The following is a 22,598-nucleotide window of genomic DNA, read 5'->3' on the forward strand; positions in this document are numbered from 1 at the left end:
CCTGATCACCTCAATGCCAAGAAAGTAGCGCAACTCGCCTAAATCTTTCATTTCAAACTCCTGTTTGAGAAGACCCTTCACATGGTCAATCTCCATAGCATTGTCACCAACAATAATAAGGTCATCTACATATATGGTAATGACCACAATCCCCACATCACTCTCACGTACATAGAGTGAATGATCAGCATGAGCTCTCCTAAAACCAATACTGACAAGATACTTGGCAATCCTGTCATACCATGCTCTAGAGCCCTGCTTCAAACCATACAAAGCTTTGAGAAGTCTGCATACATAATCTGGGTAACCTGGGTCGACATAACCAGGTGGCTGATCCATATACACTTCCTCTTGCAACTCACCATTCAAGAAGGCATTCTTTACATCCATTTGATGCATAATCCATCCTCTAGATGCAGCCACTGCTATGACAGCTCTCACTGTCGTCATCTTTGCCACTGGAGCAAAGGTCTCCTCATAGTCTATGCCATACGTCTGTGCATAACCCTTTGCGACCAGCCTTGCCTTGTGACGCTCAATGTTACCATCAGCCTTATGCTTGGTTTTATACACCCATTTACAGCCAATATCTTTCTTGCCACTTGGCAATGGCACCAACTCCCATGTGTCATTTGCTTCCAATGCAGCCATCTCTTCATTCATTGCATCATCCCAATGCACATTTCCAACTGCATCCTCAAAACATGTGGGCTCCACATCCTGTATCACCTTAGCCATGTAGGCTTGGTGATGCGCTAGATACCCATCATAAGTCAATTTCTGAACTGAATTTCTGACTCTATTAGATCTGCGCGGTCCTGGGTCACTCCTTTGCCCTCTAGCATCTTCTTGTACTTTCCTTACACCAGGTGTCCTGACAGCCGGAATTCCAAATTCCTCATCAAGACTTTGTTCAGAACCATCTGAATCCATGTCTACATGTGAAAAACCTGATGATGCATCAACCATAAAGGGAGGTTCATCAACCTTTTCCTTTCCTTTTCGTGATACATTCCCTGTACCTGTTGGTGGAGTAACCTGCGTACGTAGTCTACCATTCCATGGTTTCTCAACAGAGCCACGAGAAGAGGACTCTTGTGGTCCACTCAAAACCTGTGACTATGGCCTCACATTTTGTACAACCACATCATCTTTTACATCAGCCCCAATAGTGCCATGTGCATTACTGTACCAGCTGCTCATCTCATCAAAGACTACATCTCTGCTCACTCGTAATTCTCGTGTAGTAGGATTGTAGCACCTGTACCCCTTTTGTTCAAGGGAATATCCCACAAGAATACATTTCTCTGCTTTAGGATCCAATTTCCTATGCAACTCATCTGGTACATGCACGTAAGCTACGAAGACGGCATCTCTTCATAGATGATGAGTATGCTTCAAGTTAATAATTTGTACGTAACCAATTGTATAACATGGTTTAGACTATTTATCCAGAGTGGGGTTTAGAAATGTTTTTTAGAATCTCTTTCTCCCAGTAAGTCCCACATATATTATTGGGTACTTGCTCATGTCTATCTCTCATGTATACCAAGATGTCTCCACAATAGAGCGACTTTGTTTTTTTTTGTGTGTGTGTGTGTGTGTGTGTGTGTGAGAGAGAGAGAGAGAGAGAGAGAGAGAGAGAGAGAGAGAGAGAGAGAGATAGAGAGAGAGAGAGAGAGAGAGAGAGAGAGAGAGAGAGAGAGAGAGAGAGAGAGAAGCCTCATTGGGTTGGCACACAACCATCTAGTGCAACTAATTTTCAGTTATCGAGAAAAAGAGTGTAAGTTTAATTTCGTCCATTTTTTAAACCAGTTTTCTTCTTGAAATCTAGTTTGGCTTTTGACTTTTAAAGTAGTGATAATATCTTAAAGATTATTTTTTTCAAAAAGCTCTAGTTATAGTAGTGGTCCAATATTATGACCCTAGGAGTATTGGAGGACTGTCATAGGGAATGTATGTGATGTTTGATTGTTGCAGCTCCATGAAAAATCAAGAAGAGGCAGTGGTAGTAAGTGGTGTGGCTACATTTGTGCTAGTAGAGTGACCTATTGTCAACTCATATGGTAGAGTTTGAAAAAAATTTATTTAATTAAATCGGTCACTTGATGTTTGGCAACCATAGGTCTCTCCCCTAATCATGTACATAGGGTAGTGCTCAATGGAATTCTTTCTGGTGGGTCTTGCTTGGTTTTACCATTTGCTTGGTAAATTTTGCTCAGTGTATCGTAAGACTCAGAGAGAGAGAGAGAGAGAGAGAGAGAGAGAGAGAGAGAGAGAGAGAGAGAGAGAGAGAGAGAGAGAGAGAGAGAGAGAGAGAGAGAGAGAGAGAGAGGTGGCCAAGCATGAGAGGTGGTATACTCTCCCCCACACACTCTCTCTCTCTCTCTCTCTCTCTCATTGTGTGAAGTGCAAAGTGCAAGAGCTCCATCTCCTTCTCCAAGCTTGTTGAGAAGTTGAGAGCCTACACCAACACTCTTGGCCATGGAATGCAAATCCAACAAAGAGCCATGTTTCAATGCTTAAGCTTGCCATCTTCTTCATCTTCATTACTACGCTATTATGCTATGCTAAGCAAGAAGAGTGATGATACGTGAGGAACTATTTCTTTCTCCTAGGAGTGATTCTTCTTCCTCTTTCCTACCTCATTCCCCGCTAGCTCTCTCCACCTTCGAAGGTGTTTGAGGCCTTGGGATAGTTAATTCTTTTTGCAAAGTTTATGTTATGCTCGTGATGCATGAAGCTTTTCATCTTCATTGCATCACCTACGTCACAAGGAACACAAAGATTGTATTGTACCAAGTCTCTCTTGATGGGAAAATTTATAATACAAACACCTTTTGGAGGGGGGACCGACTCCAGGTAAATCCGGTCCTCAACTATTTTCATGTTCTCTAATACTCTCTCTTGCAAAAGTATTGTTCATGTCAAGTTAATTAAGTACTATGTTTATGTTGCTACCATCAATTAAGTTCACCCTCTATGTTCTCAAAGTAATCTTACAAAATGCTCACTCTAATTCTCTTAATTCCCCTATTCTCAAAGTTCATATGCCATTTCCATTACATAACTCAAAAGCTGCCTTCTCTCTTTTGATTCTTGCTACCTTTTGGATTGGTTCTTCTGTTGCTACTGCAGGGCATGGCCGTTTTGTTGTTTTTGTGTCCTCTACCTTTGCTTTTCCTTTTCCTCTTCTCTTTCTTTTGAGGGGAGTCTTTTCCTCTGCCGTGTCTTCTTCTTCCTTGTCACTTTCTGCGGCTTTTGCTGCAGTAGTTGTCTCTTGGCTAGGGACATCGACTAGTGTGGTCCTTAGTCTAGTCCTCATTGGTGGAGCTCTTGTCCACACTTCTTCTTCTTCATTCCTATTCAATATCTATAGATTTTGCTCTCAGGCAGGCGGTAGATGTTCTGCTTGGCTGATAGCATGATAAGCGATTCTTTTTAACACTTCTGGAGCTCCCAAGAAGGTGATGTTCTCTGACTTTTCACATGAGTGAGAGTGGTGTGAATATATTGGGCGTGGTCTACTTCTGTCATGCCTTCTCTCTTTGAGGCATGTGTGAATGTGGACGCACGACATGATTTGGAATTGTGTATCGGGGAGGTCTTTTACAAGTGAAATGAAAGTGCTGATGATAGAGCCAAAGAGCCCGCTCTATCCCTCTTTCCTTTAGATCCGAGTGATGACCGAATGGTGAAAATGCTGGTTGTGGGCAACGCTCTGTCTCTCACACGCTTTCCTTCTCTTTGCAACCTTAGGGCTTCAGCAACCCGTTCTTCTATGATGTGCACCTCTATTGGAGAGTCATTCAAATCCAAGATGGTTGCCCTTCCTTCTTGTGTAATGCTGTGGAGGATCTCATAAGCCCTCTTGTAGTCTACACCACAAGGCTACAGTTCAAGGTAGTCTTTAAGGCCAATTCTTTCCCAAAGTGGCCAGATTGCCTCTTCTTTGACTAAGTCTTGAGCTTCCTTTACCAACGTATGAACCTCAACTTTATATCCCTGTGCGCTTTTGAATGAGTCATGGTATACAATGACATGTTTACTTTCAAGCTGTTCTTTTGACATCTAGGTGACATTTGCTTCCTAGAGGGAGGCTTCTTTTAACTGGTATGGTGGAAGCTCTGCAAACTTTGCCTTCATGGTTTTCTTCTTTGGATCTCCCGAGGTAGATGAGAGGGAATGTGGCAAGGCAGCATTCAAGTGATTGGTCAGACCAAGTTAGCAAGCCCCAATCAAGTATAGAAACCAATAAGACAAAAATAAGCACTAAGAAGCACATTCTTGGCAAAATTTATCTTAGGCGTAAGATACAGATGGGTGCAAGTCATGCAATTTTGTGCCAGAGTGAATGATTAGGAAGTGTATGGGTTGTTCGTGATATGTATGGATTTGGATAGGTTTTGGACACTTGTGTAAGAATTGTGCACAAATATGTATCCGCTTTACCGCTTTCAGAGCTTTTGGTGATTGATAGGGTTATACTATTCCAACCTTGATGAAACTTGTCAGTGTGCTTTATTTGACCCTTGTAGACATATCTATGTCATTAAACTGCAAGTCAGGCCTTCCCTATAACAATTTTATCTTATGCACGCATAAGATAAGTTTAACTAATTTGGGCAGGTTTTGTGCTTCTAGCACCCTGATTGGTTGTGGGGGGTAGAACCTTGATGTCACATGAAGTTGGGTTCTGAATTGATAGGCTAAAAATCAATTTTTGGTGTACTTGACTTTATTTGATGCGATAATTGCATTTGAGAGTAATTATGAATGAAATGAGTGTACCAGTGTGATGCGGGCTCTGTGATGGATATGGGAATCATGCCAGGTGAATGTGTGTGCAAAATGTGCTTCCATCCTAATACATTATCTTCGGTGCACCTAAGATAATTTTTACAAATTAATGCAATTTAGGCCCTAATCTTGTCCCATATAGCCTTTACTAGGTTAATTAGGTAGGTTGAAGCCCTTGGTTGTGTTTCTTGCACTTGGTGTCCTCGATTAGGTTGATAGTTCCTTTTGGAGGCAAGCTTGACTTGGAGTATTTAGTCATTACCTGTCTGCCCACTGAAGGTTGGTAAGGCTCCATTGTAAGGTATAGAGTGCCCCCTTTGAATTTGTGGTTAAACGGATCAATATTTTTCATTGTGGTGCAAAATGTTGCTTTGCGGTAAGGATATGGTCATCCTGCTGTTCACTGATGACTGGACCTTCATTGCACGCCTAGCTCTGCAAAAATCCCGAAAATGATAGCCCCAATAGGTCTGTGAAATTTGGTCCCCATCTGGGTCTTCTATCTTCGGCGCGCTTAAGATACTAGGTCATTTTTTCTGGGACTTTTTGCAACTTTGACCCTAGCATTGTGTTGCCCTACTACTGAAGAGCCTCTGGTTAACTTTTGGTGCAATTTGGAGGTCTGGTGTGGTCGATGTTAGTGGTTCTGATCTCGAAAGTTCCCAGATTGATTTGTGTATATGTGCCTCCTATTGCTCGTGTGGTTGACAATGTGATATCCAAGATGCTTCTAAACATAGTTAGGAACTTAGCCCTCATGGCTGAAGTGAGTAAGAGCCGGCAAATAGGGCGTAGGGGAGAGTGGAAGGTCGCCGAAATCCACAACTCAGATCTCTCCCTCTACAGTTTAGAATGCAAATGAGAGGAAATAAGGCTTAAGGAACTATACATACTTGGATTTTTGTGACACCCCCTATCCAATGCCTACTTGGTGAGTCTAATAGGCCTTACAATGTACTCTCGCATCAAAAATCTCTAAAAATTGACATCCCTGGACCTTTTTGTCGCATTCTACTCTAGATGACTAGTGAGTTGAAGTGGCCGCCGAGTTTTTGATCAGACTTGCTTCAAAATTTTTTTGGCCATTCCATTGAGCTTCGAGATTTAACGTTTGAAGTCGAAATCCAATTCTGACATTCGTGCTCATTCTTTTATATTTTCTTGGCTTTTATTAGGTTTTATTTGCAAAAAAAAGGAAAATTTACCTAAATGCTAAAGAAATTCCATTCTATATGCAAAAATAGCTAAAACATTTCTAAATTTATTATTTGGCCATATTTTTGTGGATTACTCCATTTTTATAATGATTTTGGCCAGAAAACACACAATATAAGTAAAAATTGCTCTATTTATGGCTTTTGTTATTTGGATTCTACATGTGATTTCAAACTTGTACAATGAGTTTCACAAAGTTTGGACAATTCATCAATGTTTTTATCACTATTTTTGATCCCATGGCTTGATTTTCCAGTTTTCTTGGTGTTTGCACCCTTACATAGCTCCAAATTTGATGAAACTTGCTTTTCATGAGTTGTCTTATGGTTTAATTAGACTCTGTGAGTTGAAATTTTGTTATAATATCCCCTCTGGGGAGTTTTCTATCTTCAGCGCACTTAAGATACAACTGTTCCAGATTTACACATTTTTAATCTTTTTCTTTACAGATTACTTTTCCCACAAGTTTTAGGATTTATTCACACCCCGGTTTCAAGTTTTAGCTTGATTTGGGTTTTACATGTGAATTTTTTCAAAAGTCTGTGTTTTTTTCCAATTTTGGGCTTGACCTAGTGTTTCAGTGATCCAGATGTTTCCAAAATCAAGAGGAGTAGTCTAATCAAGTTGGTCAGCCACCTTGCATGTTCAATTGTACCATGTCAATCTCAGAAATCCTCTGTCTATCTTTGGTGCACCTTAGATAGATCTGACTATTTTTGTGGTTTTCTCAGTGCACCTCAAATCAGATGCAATCCTGATGGTTTTCTACTTACCCTACTCCTACTGATCATGAAAAAACAGTACAAAAGGTAAAAATTTTAACCTTCAGTATGAAATCTCTACTTCCTACTTAAGTGATGCCCTTACCGACCACTAGCTTGTCTTAAGGACCCTCTACCTATCTTCCTACTAAACTAAAGCTCCCGAGGTCCTTACCGAGTATCCCTACTCTCAAGCACCTCTCAGCCGTAATAAAGTAAAAAAAGGTGTTACTCTAGCCAAAACTGGAGGAAGTGATGGAAATTTAAGTAAATACTTTGGGTTTTTCTCTAGTCCTCGTCCCCGACAATGGCACCAAAATGTTCGCCAGATGCCAAGCCTCACCATATCAATGCTAGCAAAGCGAGAACCACAAATATTAAAATTGTCAATCCGTGGGACGTAGCTGACCTGACTAGTGCTTGGAGGCTACAAGAGATAGCTAATCTCTCAAAAAACCCAAGACTAAGACGTTCCTACCTATATCAGTCTCAAATAGGTGTCAGATATCAAACACTATTTCCTTACCGCAAGCTTGTTCTGATGATTTGGTATAGCTATGAGTCTCCGAATGCAACGAAACTTTATGCCTAGCATGAGCACAGTATCCTTAACACTCCTGTGTACTCAAATGTCATTTCTGACACTTGAAAAAAATCGTCCCTAAGATAACAACCTATTTCAGGTTCGTCGATTTCGGACTCTGAAGCACTCTATAGTTTCCTCTAAGCATGCTCTACCTATTCCTAAGGTCAAAAACCAGTTCTAGTGCGCGTATGCTGCATAGGGAGCAAAATCAGCTCGTAGACAACAGTACTAAAATCACACTTTCATCGGGAGAAACTTGGTGGTGCATTTGATGATTGTATGTTAGAAGTATGGACACCAACAAGAGCCTCAAAAATTCACAGTCTGGACCTAATACAAACAAGAGACCACCACAGAACCAAGAGAATTTCGGACTTGGGAATCCAATCTTTACAAGAAATGGACAACCCAATAGACCAGCTCATTCAGGAGGAAATCAAAAGCCTCACGGAGGAACCCAAGCCAATAGAACTCAGAATGCTTGAGGTCGAGGAAATCCATCAATTGTTCGTGTCCATGCAACTACTGCAAATGAAGGAGAAAATGAAGAACTTTTGGTGCCTTTTGGACTTGCTAATGCTCCAATATTATTTAATACTGTGGAAACCAAAATATCTCTATGACAAGATGAAAATTGAATAATGGAATAATCGAGTTAGCTTACATTTGTAATGGAAATGGCCTATGAACTTTGAGAATAACGGAATTAAGAGAATTAGAGTGAGCATTTTCATGAGACTACTTTGAGAACATAGAGGGTGAACTTATTTAGCGGTAGCAACATAACCATTATACTTAATTAATTTGGCATGAACAATACTTTTTCACAAGAGAGAGTTAGAGAACTTACGACAATTGAGGACCGGATTTATGTGGAGCCAATCCCCCCTCCAATAGGCTTTTGTATTATAGATTCTCCCATCAAGAGAGACTTGGTACAATACAATCTTTGTGTTTCTTGTGACTTAGGTGATGCAATGAAGATGGAAAGCTTCATGCACACAAGCATAAAAGCATTAACCATCCCCGGTCACAGTCCCAAGGCCTCAAACACCTTCAATGGTGGAGAGAGCTAGCGGGGAATGAGGGTAGGGAAGAGGAAGAAGAAACATTAATAGGAGAAAGAAATAGCTCCTCACTTATCATCACTCTTCTTGCTTAGCATAGCATAATAGCATAGTAATGAAGATGGAGAAGATGGCAAGCTTAAGCATTGAAGCGTGGCTCTTGGTTGGATTTGCATTCCATAGCCAAGAGTGTTGGTGTAGGCTCAAACTTCTCAAAAATCTTGGAGAAGGGGATGGAGCTCTTGCACTTTGCACTTCACACAATGAGAGTGTGTGTGTGGGAGAGTATACCCCCCAAGCTAGCCCCTAGTTTCCTTGGTCGACCCCCCCTTGTAGCTCAAGAGAGAATTTGATTGGACCCCTATAAGCTTAGCCAATCATCACATGCTTTAGTTAAATCAAGCAACCATGCTAGCCTTGGGACAAGTGTCCCCCTTTCCCCTTTGAGAGAGAGGACTTGATAAATACATAAATAATTAATTAGATTAGCTAAATTATCATTGGACCCCTTGAGAGGCCAACCAATAGGCTTTATGCACACCATGAGGGCAACATGGAGAGGAACTTGACAAGTGTCCTTGTTGCTTCTTTAGACCAAGCTTGCCTTGTGTCAGGGTGTGTGTATTCTCTCACATGCTCCTACAATGAGGGCTCGCCCCCACTTGAGTAGGGATCTTGTTGACTTTTGGGAACACCTTAAATCCCTTAAGCACCATAGTCATGGAGCACCTTAGCACCTTAGTCATTGAGCACCTCAAGCACCTTAATTAGCAAACACACCAAGCACCTCAGGCACCTTAGTCAGCAGCACGACAAGCACCTAAACCTTCAACCGGGTTCCCACCTCAAACATAGCCCTAGCTTTGACTAAGGTCAAAGGACTTTTAACAATAACTTTTGGAGGTATTTAATGAAGCTAACCCTAAGGTCTTTAAGCTCCATTAGCTAGCCTTGCTCTTTGACATACCATCTCTCATTTGGACCCTTTAACCTTGGCCCCGTGTTGAGATAGATCCATAAGCACATGTCTATATTATAACGCTTGTTCCCATTTATTCTCCCACGTTAAATGATCAATTTAATATGAGAAAATCATTTGGGTTGGTTCGATATTAGATTTTATGACTTTACCTCTCTCTTGAAATAATAGTCGTCCTCAACTATGAGGTAGAAGAGATAAAGCCTTAGTCATTAGTCGATATTCCCATGTACTCAACCTCACAACTAGAAGTAGCCACAGTAGGTTGCTTCTTACTCAACCATGATATAAATGAACTGTAAAGCATGAAACAAAAACCACTTGTGGACACTCGCGTGTCAAAACAATGAGCCCAATTTGAGTCCGAAAAAGCATGTAAGTCTGGAGGCAATGATCCCGGCTTGGGATAAAACAAGCCAAGATGTAAAGTGCCACTCAAGTAGCAAAAAATCCTCTTGGCAGGCTACCAATGCTTAGACCCTGGGCTATGCTTAAATTTGCTGACTTGCGAGACTGCAAACTGAATATCCAGCCTTGTGTTGCATACATAAATGAGGCATCCAACAATAGTTTGGTAAAGAGTGATATCTGCAGGATCACCAGCATAATGAAGACTCAATTTGAAACCTGTTTCCATGGGAGTGGCAATAGGTTTGCAATCCTCAAGTCCAAACTTACATAGCAATATCTCTATGTAACTTTTCTAACACAAGGCAATACCACCATTGCACTGCTTAAATTGTATACCCAAGTAATGATGTAATAGCCCCAAATCTTTCATCTTGAAAGTAGCATTCAAATCAGCCTTAAATTCAGCAATATGTCTCTCATTTGGTCCAGTGACCAGCAAATCATCTACATAAAGAACCACAATGAGAAGTACATCACCCCCATGCTTTACATACAATGTGCTTTCTATTGAAAGCCTCGTTTGACCAAATGAGTGTGAGACTTCTCATACCAAGCATGAGGAGATTGCTTCAACCCATAAAAAGCTTTGTTACATTTGCACACCTTATCCTCTTGTCCTTCCTTGAAAAAACTGCGAGGCTGCTTTACATAAACTTCCTCAAATATGTCACCATTCAAGAAAGCAGTAACAATGTCTGACTGATGTACGTCCCAACCAAAATGAGCTTCCAATGCACATAGAAAATGCACGGTAGGCATATGACAAGTGGGAGCAAAAGTCTCTTCATAATCTATGCCTTTTTGCTGTGCATAACCCTTTGCAACAAGTTCATCCTTATAGAAATCAATCTCACCATCCGGCTTGTATTTCAACTTGTAAAGCCACTTTGTACCTATGGCCTTTTTTCCAAGAGGCAAATCACATAAAGTCCATGTGTCATTTTCTATAAGTGCATCATGTTCCGATTGCATGGCAGCCATCCAATTTTTTTAATTTTGTGCTTCATCAAAAGACAGAGGTTCCTCACCATCATGTAAGCTAGACATAGCCAAAGCATAACAATCTGATGCATAAGATGTATGGCGAGAACGTGAACAAGTATGACTAGACAAAGGTGCATCCAATTTACTGTCACGCAAAGTATGCACCAGCTGTTTAGGTATACCTCTAGCCGGCTCATTCTCAGCCCTTTCCTCATCAAATACATCATGTACATATGCATCAGTAATAGACCGATCTACAACATTTTTAGAAACCCCCATAGGCTGTACATTTGCCTCATTGGAATTTACATTCGTACTTTCACCACTGAAAAGAGGCAACAAAGTGTCATAAATGTCCTCTGAGCTGACATTACTATCTTTAGTACATGACAACAAGGGCTAAATAGAGTCTTCCACAAACAGAACATCCCTTGAGACCAAGACACACTTTGTTTGTGAATGATACGACATGTAACCTTTGCTTTCAGCACTATAACCAACAAAATTACATTTGACAGCCTTATCATCCTATTTTTTGCGCTATGTTTGTGGCACCAAAGCATATGCCAAACAACCAAAAACACGCATGTGCTCAATAGAAGGTTTTCTATCATGACATGCTTCATATGGAGTAATAGACCGCAAAGCTTTTGTAGGACACCTGTTTAGTACATAAGTGGCACACATGATGGCCTCAAGCCAAAAAGAATGTGGCAAAACTTGACTTTTGACCATACATCATGCCATTTCCGTAAGGGACCTGTTTTTTCTCTCAGCAACACCATTTTGCTGAGGTGTATAAGGCATTGTACATTGGTGTTTTATCCCATGACTAGCCAGAAATGCATTAAATTCATGATATACTCCCCCCCTCGATCTGAACGGAGGGTGCCCATAGTACCTTTCGGTACATTTTCATCCATAGCCAAAAATTGTTTGAAGCAATTAAATACTTCAGACTTCGCTTTAAGCGGAAATACCCATGCTTGCCCGGAGAAACCATCAATGAAAGTAACGAAGTAAAGGTAATTGCCCGAGGACGGAGTTTGCATGGGCCCACAAACATCACTATGCACAAGTTGCAACATGCATGTGGCTCTAACTGAACCATCGACCGCTGCATCTTACCCAAAATACAGCCTTCACAAACATGTTTGAGAGGTGCTTCAAGAGGCGGCAAAGAAGCAACCATATCAGATTTCTGCAAACGCAGCAAACTGGCAAAATTTAGACAACCAAAATGTGCATGCCAAAGTTTTGTATTTGTAATAGCCTTTGAATCCACAATTGCATTTGCAAAAGTCCGCCCACACTTGTCATACAATGTGAAATTATACAGCCCACGACATAACTACCAGATGGAACAATTTCATCACGAAAGCTGAGATCATGTACAGTACATCTGTCATCCACAAATTTGACCACAAGACCAAGTCTAGCAAGTGCACATACAAATACAGACAAAACATTCTTCTTGATCCCAGGTACATAAAGTGCATCAACAAGTGTGAAAGAACTATCATTTGCAGTAGTAAGCACAATCTTTCCAAATCCTTGAACCGGATAAGAGGCATTGTTGGCACAAGTAACTGAATTCCAGTGAGGGATAGACTCAAGAGAGGTGAACAAATCACGATGTGAGATAATGTGCTTTGTAGCACCACTCTAAAAATACCACACATGTGAATGTGCAACAACTGACATGCATGCATCATGGACAACAAGATTATAGGTACACTTTGCACTAAAAGCCCATTTTACATCAACATCAGTATCACAATCTCCTTTCACAGAAGACTCAACAATAACTGCATCTGTAGTGGATCCAACATTTGCAATGGAGCCACCCTCTTTCTTCTTAGCCTCTTTGGTCTTCAACTTAGGACACTGCTGGATCAAGTGATCATTAGCTTTACAATAATGGCAACACATCTTCTTTTTGCCCTTATCACCATAATTTTGAGACAAATGTCTGCCAGTAGAAGCATTAGGAACATGTGATTTTCCACTTGCAGAAGAACCATAAGAAGTGTCTGCATTGCTGTTACCACCCTTTCTTTGAGCAACAATAAAAGCCTGTTCAACTGCACGCTGTCTATCCTGTTTTTTCTTGAAAGTGACTCTTGCAATAGCAACGTGCACAATGCATCAAACTTGACAACTTCAGGATTTTCTTGGGTCATAAGTCTCCAAGTACTAGCAAAAGTCTGGTAAGAGTCTGGCAAGGCATCAAGAATAGTCTGCACAAGGGAACTGTCTGGAATGACTTCACCTGCAGAAATAAGTTGCTCATTGATATCCTTGACACTAGCAAGGAAAGTGTCCATATCATCGAGTATAGGAATGGAGAGAGCTTTTGGAGGGAGCTTTCGTGGGAGATTTTTATGGAAAATGGATCAGCTAGGAAATTTATTAAAAAGGCTCTCTCTATGAGCTTTGTCCTAGATTCCCTAATCTTATGCAAAAAGCTCCCTTTGCTAAATGTTGGTTGATGTCGCAGGCCTCCACCCAAAATTATGACGCCACATTAGAAGACACTACTATAGGGTGATGGTTGGGTTGTTGGAGGTCTTAATAATGTGCTTGCCACAAGCTATAGTACATATGAAGACAAGTGTATAAGTCTCATATGCGAGAACATTAAATGACTTCTAATTCCACAAAATTAGCATATGATTCTTCACCTTGGAATACAATAGAATTAAAATATGAGCATCAAAGTAAATGGTGTTGTACATATCTTCTCTGATGCAACATTTGGTCCATTGTACAGGTTAGCCAAAGACAATGCATGTTTGCATGTTTCAATTATTAAAGGATACAATGCACGCAATAGGGGAGGGGTAGAGATGTACTTAACATTTCAAGAGAGAAAATCACACCTCAATTGGCATGCAGTAGGTGTGAGTGTCAGCAAGATTCTTCATGCTCCATTTGCAATTCTTTTTTTTTAGCAATTTCTCTAATATCAATTCTAGACAATGACCTAGGGTAAGGTCATATATCACTGCTTTACTGCTATCTAGCTAGAGTAGTCGATTACTATTCCGTGATGTTCTACCTTCATCATTAAGGTTAATAGCAATTCAAAGGCATAAAAGAGCAGCGATCTAAGGGTGGGTGCCCGCCGTGTAGAGCAATGCTTGAGAGTAGATAGATTGAAAGAGTAGGAGAGAGAGACAGATGCACTAACCTCAAATACCATACCATTAAAACATCATAGCATGTCAAAAACTTACCTTTAAACTCCTATTAACTTACCTATTTTCTCTCTCGTGCTAGCTAAGACAATGCTAGAAACGGTTTTTCAAGAACGCAAATCATTAAACAAAAAAACCCTAAACAATAAGATTTCTTTCACTCTCTCTCTCTCTCTCTCTCATGTGCAAGACCAATTGGATGCTAGCTCTCAGTAAAGGATTCAAAATTCCTACATGAAGTGTAATTAGGCTGCTTTGTCCTATAGTATCACATGCACTCTCATCTGGTTGCGACTCTAGCTTTGATAAATTTGCAAGGCTAGTATTCAATGTATGGTCAAGCCGAAGGAGCCGGTATCCAATATCAACAGCTCCTAGTGCTACGATAATCACTTTCACCTGCTCACATAAAGAGCCAATCTGAGTGCAAACTTCCCATCCTCTGCTCGATTGACTACATTGGTGCCAACCTTGATGATGATGTGCTTGCAGCTCTCCACAAAGGAGAAATGAGAATCCATGGAAGGCATGCCTGCATGAGAAGAAGAAGCGCTCTCTCTCTCTCTCTCTCTCTCTCTCTCTCTCTCTACCTCTCTTCCTCTCTCTATCTCTCTCTCATGCTCACACTCATGGTGAGCGCTAGCGCTCAGGTCTAGATGGCCATAATCAAAGCATGCATTACAGGTGCTGCAAATTCAAGCATGGAAGTCGAGAATAGGCTTTCACAAGCAAGTCAGGAATAGGCCTTTACTTTTTCTATCTCAATGTGGGTGCTAGCGCCAAGTAAAATAGGCAGAGATGCAAACCGATGAACATTACAATATTTACAACATGTGCTAATTAAACAATGATACCAAGTGTGGTAGATTGGTTATGCCATTTCCCTCTTGAATAACAGGTCTTGAGTTCAACTCTCCTCGTCAGATAGATCTTTAAGGTCTCTTGGGATAGTTTCCTATGATGTTAAAATTCTCTTCTTCTTCTTCTTCTTCTTCTAGCATTAAACTTTGTTGTCTTTCACTTTCTCTATCTCAGTGTGGGTGCTAGCGCCAAGTGAATTAGTCAAAGAAGCAACTTATGAACCACCTCCCCCCCCCCCCCCCCCCCCCCCCCCCTCTCTGTCTCCTCTCTCTCTCTCTCTCTCTCTCTCTCCTCTCTCTCTCTCTCTCTCTCTCTCTCTCTCTCTCTCTCTCTCTCTCTCTCTCTCTCTCATGCACAAGCCATAGGCAAGCGCTAGCGCTCACACTTGCCTTGTGCAAGAGAGAGGGAGTACATCTCAACGAGCTTGTTCTACTGTAGGCAAAACGACTCTAACAACATCAATCCTTGCAGCAAGACCTGCAACATCCTCAACATCGCTTGTATCCTCAGAACTTGGATGTACATCAATGCCCTACACAATATTCCAGACACCCTTCTACACAAGAACATGTTGCATCATATAAGCCCACATAGGTAATTGTCCCCATCCAATCTATCCTCAACAACAAACATCTTGAACACATCGTGTTGTTGTCAGCCATGGTAAATGCTGCACATGATGTGAAAACTGCTTGAAAAGAAGAGAAATGAAGCGGGAACAACACGTGCTATATAGCACAAACTGTAGAAGACTGTAAGGGACCTGTTATGCAAAAAATGGCACTGACAAAAATTTTGCACAAAATGATGAAATAGCCTACACAGTTTTGTCTGTAGTGGAAATGGAGAATGAAAAGAGCCCGAGTCAAAAATCTAAGCAGATCAAGCTCTTCAAGATGTCCTGAAATTTTTGTCGACCTGTGAACACTAGCCAAATCTATACTATATATTAAGGAGACTGGTTTTCCAGTGCCACGTGTCAAAGTTTGCTGCATCCGGTGAGTTCCGGTTTATATGAGTGAGGAGGAGAGGAGGGGAGAGAGAGGCCGCCGAAGGCGGCCGGCCGTACTAGTATCATTGAAATAGGAGAAAATGACGAGGTGTGTGCTGGAGCTGCTAGTCGACTAAGCCCAAGAGGATGTAACCTGCTTTGATACCAATTATTGGAACTATGGTTGTAGGAAAACACACACAGATTGGAGAAGATGAAGGAAGCTCAAGGCACACAATAGCCTAAGTGTATTACTTAGTGTGCAATGGAAAGATGGATAGCCCTAGAATGAATGGGCGTATATACAATGCACGTGGGAAAAAACATCCTAGTGAGGGAAAAAATGCCCCGTCGGTCCTAAGTGTGTTCAGTCCTAAGTGTGTTCACACACTTAGGACTGATGTGTTCACACACATCACTACCACATGTATATGGTAACAGCAGTTCCTTTAAATTGGTAGGGAGTGCTCAGTTTTCAATGCTGTGAGTTGCGTCTACTATTGCAAGGCAATACATACCTATTATACACAGTGGTGCAAGCTCTTCATCACCATCTCCATAAGCTCTTCTCTCTTGTTTACGGGAAGAAGTAGTAGAAGAAGAATAATCTCTCTATACTTGTTTACTATCTCCTCTCTCGTTTCACAGTGTAGGCGCTCTCCAAAGGCTCTCGTGGTGAAAACCTCTACGTAGCTCTCATCACCGCTCTCTTGTGGCAAATCAAGAAGCCTTTTGATAGCCCCTAATCAATTCTAAAGCACGGTGAGAAGCTCTAAACTCCATAGCCATCATCATCATCTCTCTCTCTCTCTCTATGTCGTTTTTCGGAGTAGATACCCTCTTGGTGGGTATTTTTTCATATACGAGTGTTTTTTTGGGTTTTCCAAGTGCGTATGAAGTTTTCCCATGATTATTTCATCATGTTTAACAAGTTTTTTTATGCACACGACGTGTTTATGATAACGTGAGTGCATAAAAAGCGCTTTCCGTTTCATGTTATAGAAGCGGTAGGAACACTGTTTTGCTTGTAACTCACAAATCATTATGAATCAGCCCAAACCATTTAGATAAGAGATAACACATCATTTAGAACATTTTATCTCATAGGTGTCATGTGAAAATCACGCACGAGCTAAGAGTTATGCTCAAAAAATAGTTTGTTGCCCACTGCACAATCAAATTTCTACACCCCAGGCTCCTTGGAGAACCACTATATAAATTCACCGGATGGTCAAACCCACTTAGCCAATTGAAAATCTTGATTATACTTGATGATAAATCTATTTAGGTCTTCGTTATCACTTTAGATATGCGAGTTAAAATAACTGGGTTTACCTAGGCGTGTAGGGGCGCTACCAAGGGGGACTACCGTATGACGTCATGAGTTAACTGAGTTGTGTATATATGATTTACGGTTTATTTTGGTGAGTTGATTTCAAGTATTAGATGTCCATAAATTTATGTGAGGATATATGGTTAGTCAACCTGAACCGCATATGCATATATGAATAAAGTGGCTTTCTTTTTGTGTTACCGTTTGTTGTATGAGTATCACATGAGCAAAGAGATGTGATGGAGTGTTACTCTATATTATGAATTTGATCTTGATGCATTGGTTTGAGGTCAAACACTTTCATTTTCATGTTATGTATGCTCCTAAAAATGACAAGACCTTGTTTTTTGCATATGCGTGAAGTTATGGTTTATGGTTGGCCTAAGGGTCGGAGCTATTTTGCATCATGATTTTGGTAATGAAATGATATCACATGATGTATGGAACCTTACGGATAAATGTGGATGCCTCATGTGCATGGGTATGATTGCTTTCCATCTTTCTAGGTCAAAACTAGCTCTATGTGCTAGGGATGTGAAGTGCAAATATGATGCATCAACTTTGCATGATTGGATGTTGTCAAAATTGGATTTTTATATCATGTTTAGTTGTTGTTTGGAATTATTTTATGCATAAAAGGTTCATGTCTTAAGGGCCATGTGTGTGGACTCAGATTTACTGCAGTGGATAGGTCAAACTCCAAGTGTGGGAGTTGGTTCAGTGTGAATATGATTTATGGTTAAGGTTTTTGAGCCCTCATAGATTATGGTTATGATTTTTATGGTGAAAGCCGGTGTGGCTCTTGGTCTTTTTTTCTGGATATGGTTATGCTGCCGCAATTTTTGCACCATGTTATGTTCGAAGATGGTTATGCAGGATTGGAGTTGCCTCACCCCGAGTTGGGTAGAGTGCTCACGTGTGTGATGTGATTGGGTTATGGGTTATGTTTTGGGATTGGATCATGAAGTTATTTGGATCGTTTATATGGTAGACGTGTAAGGGTAGAGACCCTATACAGTCAGGGGTTGTGGCACATATGCTGCTGGTTGGGAGTAGTTGACTCGTGGTTGTTGCTCTTTCATACATCGTGGTTTTGGCTGAGTGTTACACCATGGGGTTGGGATGATCCCCTCCACAAGTCTTACATCTCCGCATTTGAGATTGTCGTACATTTGGTTCTGTTTGTAGCCTTGGTTTATCCTTCTAATCACCTCCTTGACCATTTGATCAATACTTGGCACCATAGGAGTTTGAACATCTTGCTTTGTTGTGGATCCTCTCTTTAGAGAAGAGGCACTACTAGTCACATTGTTTGCATCATCCGTCACCTCTCTGTAGGCCTTACAATTGTCAACTGGATATAGAGCTTCTCTAGTGATCTTCTCAAACATCATGCATGCTTTCAAATGTAGGTCCTTTTTGAGAGTCTCATTCCTTAAGCCATATGTGAAGAGAAGTGACAGATAGCCTCTCATCTTACGGTATCTCTCTCACAGGATATATCTATATGTATTTTTTGAAGCAAAGCAAAGCTTCCTTTACTTTCTCGTTTGCTTTTTGTTTGAAAGCATCGATCTCTGACACCATGTTGTGCTTGATCCACCTTTTAGAGAACTCTGTGAATTCTTGCAAGAGTTGTGCTATGTGTGAAAAATCATCTTTGTTAATGATTGGAACCAGGTCAAGGTCCTTCCTTCCAATGTTAACCCAAATCCTTCCTGTACTGGGTGTGAAAATCCTCAATCTTTTTGAATCTCAAAACTTGTTTGAAGAGTGAGACATGAGCATATGGGTCCCCTGACCCATTGTACTTTGTTTTAACGCATTGGGCCACTTGAAATGGTTTCAATTGTTTTGGTTCAGTCACTCATCTGACCAATTTGTGGTCTCTTGCAAATATGTCTCTTAATCTCTCTTCTCATCTTAGGTAAAATCCTGGAGGACTCCTCTCTGATGTGTGCTTTGGCATTGTTTTTGGCTGAAAGTAAGTAGAGAACAGAGTACCCTTAGTCTTGTCCATAATTATCAACCATCAAATCTTGCACTGCTTGGGCATCTGTATACATGAATTCATAGAGATTCTTATGTCTGTCAACTCTCCCACATTGGGTCCTACACAATTGTAGAAGGTATGTTGATCCCCATTTGTGAATCTATACAAACCCTCATGAGCATAATGCATTGGAGCTATCATGGATTCATTGGTTTTGATGAATCTCATGTTCAATATGTTGATCAACGGATGCCTCTCCTCTAGGTATTCTCCCAATCCCACTGTCAAAGGTATTGCAACATTTCTTGTGGTTTGCATGTCTTTGAGGAGTAGAAAACCCTGGTGGTGGATGATTTGTCATCGTTAAGGCTCACTCAAAACCTCTCAAGATAGTCTTGGACAAGCTCAACCTGGTTCAGTGCAACCTATCCCTTTTTTCCCTGGTCAGGTCTCTTAAAATTCAAGTCTTTGTTGATCTTTGGTCTCTAGAAACTGGTTTTGGGTACCCTAAAAGTTTGAAATTAGGAAACCTGGAAAAAAATTCACATTGGGTTTGTTGATTAGAGGATGCTTCTCCTCTAGGTCTTTGTTGATTCTCACTCTTGAACGTATTGCAACATTTCTTACGGGTTGTATGTCTTTGAGTGGCTTGTATCCTAGTCTCTAGAAGGTATTTTTAGCTTAAAGATTTGAGATGTACTCAAGTATGTTTACAAGCATACCCCCACTCTGAGGAGGTACATGAATCGTGATCCATGACCTCATGTCAAATTTTTACTCCAAATTTTGATAGTATGTAGACCAGGTCATATGCAAGCTCTGTACCAATTTTCACCAAATTTTGAGGTTGGGAGACATGGATCGCGTTCCACGTTCAACCACATCTGGACTTGATCTTTGGGAAGCTTGTTTTTTACTATGTCCACAAGCTAAATCTCAAATATTTTTGGATTGGAGCAAGTTTTGAATGGTCAAATGACCAACACTAGGTTTGCCCTATGATTTTCAATTTGTCACCTGTTTTGATGTCTTTTGACCCAATTTTGCTCAATATTTTTCAAAACTAGGCTTGGGGATATGTTTCCTTATGTGTGCACTAATGATCTGGAAACTATTAGGTCAAGATTTCACCACGGATACATGGATCGTGATCCATGTTTAGAGGTCAAATTGATTTTTCTTCGTACCATCACGATCATCATGATTAGTAGATGCTATGGTATCAAATTTTTTTGGATTTGGACCTCTAGATTGAAGCTTAGGTCAATCTAGCACTTACTAATAATGCTTTACAATTCTGGGCTTTTGACTTGGTTTTTGCTATCCAAATACAGTTTTGAAAAGACCACTAGACTCGTGGGGACCTTCTCTAGCTATAGTGCAAATCTAGTCTCAATTTGTGACAGGGGGACATGGATCGCGATCCATGTACCCTTGTGTCAGAAGGCATTGGAACTTGGCAAACAACTTGCCCTTGGTCCCCTGATGCTAGCTATATAGTTTTTGTGTGGTTTGGACTTGATGAGGTCAAGCAAAAATCAATCCCTAGTTGTTTTCTGGTCTTGAAGTGTTTTTGACCCTTTTTACCCTCTTTGTGAACTTTTTTGGCAACCCTCCTTTTGGATGTTTTGTTCACAATGGTCTTTGCTACAGGCTGTTATAGTTTTCGTCCAAAAATTCACATGAGGTACATGGATCGCAATCCATGTTTGGTCACCTCTAGACTTGGAATTTGGTGAGCTGATAGCCTATGATATTTGTAACATGTTCCCCAAAAAGTTTTGAATTTCGATGAGTTCTAACCAATCAAAAGTGAAATATTGAGTATGCTATGGTAGCTTTTGACAATGTTTTATTTTTGGCTCTTTTGATCACTTTTTTCAAAAAGTATGGCAATGCTTCTTTTGGGAAAAGTGTTTGTCTATGTCGTAGCTCCCTACTGCTCAAATCTCAGCCAAAAATCTTGATGGGATACATTGATCGCAATTTATGTTCCATCAGACACCAAATCTGTCATGTGTGATTATTTGCAGTGTTAGTAGTCTACTCCACCACTTAATTTTGGATATGAAGATTTTTCAATCAATAGAAAAATTTTATGTCTGCCTTGCTATTTTTGACTAGTCTCTATGTTTGGCTATCTTGACCAACTTTTTGCACTTTTCGCTATGGTGCCTTTTGGAAAAGTTGTTCCAAATGGAATTAGCTACCCATTGGTCAAATTTCAACTCCAAATGATCAAGGGGGACATGGATCGTGATCCATGTTTGACCACATTTGAGTATTGAATTTGGTCAACTATATACCTACACTTTGTGGATGTTAGATTTTGACTTATTTTGAGATTTGGATCTCAAAAAGTTGAAAAGCCCCAAATTTTTGGTCAATTTCCAAGGTTTTTGTGTCTTTGACCCAATTACTTGGTTTGAATGAGTTTATAGTGTCAATTTCTCACCAAGATAGTATATTCAGTGATGTGGAACCACACTCGACCCAATGGTATTAGTTTCTGCTCAAGCTGTCATCACAGGGGGCCATAGATCACAATCCATGTCCCTCCACCAAATTTCATTGAACTTTCCAGATTGACTCTCTTGGCTTGGCCATTCCCTTTTTGCACTTACTTTTGGGTTTAGATCAGCTTTTGAGTTTTGACCATCAAATTTATAATTTTTTTAGAGTTTATGGTCATTTTGCCCAAAATATGGTTTTCAACAATTTTCACCTTGATCTTTCAACCGAAATTTTTGATGGTGATAGTTTCTGCTTACCCTACTCCTAAGTACTGAAATGAAACTATGAAGAAAAACAAACAAAATGATACAAAATGAAGTTTTTTAAAAAAGGCATAACACTCTAAAAGTAACGAAAAAATCAAAGAATGAAATGCTTTTGGCCACCTCACTCACAACCCTCTTTACCTCTCGAGAGTAGATCTAGAAAGTCCCCGACTTCTAGCAGTTATCAAGCACTAAATCTCGCGTCTAGCTGCTTCACTACTAAGGTGTAAACGGAATGGAAGACAAATCTTTGGAAAAGAACACTCTTTATATGCACTAGGTCACTCACCATCTAAGGATCATTCCCCCCGCACCAATGCCAATGTTAGTGAAATGCTGCAATGGATGTCTATAATATAGCTATCAGATACTAAAAAAATAGGTCAATACTTAAGGAAGTGACTTGGATGGGGCACGGAGACTCTTTGAGGTTGTCAATCGTCAAGAATTAAACCTAACAAGCAAACACATAAACTTAGCAAGCATAACCTTAGTAAGAAAATCACCACTCAGTGATCAGGTCCTATTTCACTGGTCTAGGTCATCACGCCATTTTGGCGCTCAAATGAAGTCGAAATGCAACAAAACTTTAGGAGGAGGTAATTCACCTAGGGGCACTATCCTACCAAGTCTGGTC

The sequence above is a fragment of the Adiantum capillus-veneris genome, unplaced genomic scaffold (genome assembly GCF_014529385.1).
Source record: "Adiantum capillus-veneris isolate H3 unplaced genomic scaffold, ASM1452938v2 Hic_scaffold_291, whole genome shotgun sequence".
Lineage (NCBI taxonomy): Eukaryota > Viridiplantae > Streptophyta > Polypodiopsida > Polypodiales > Pteridaceae > Adiantum > Adiantum capillus-veneris.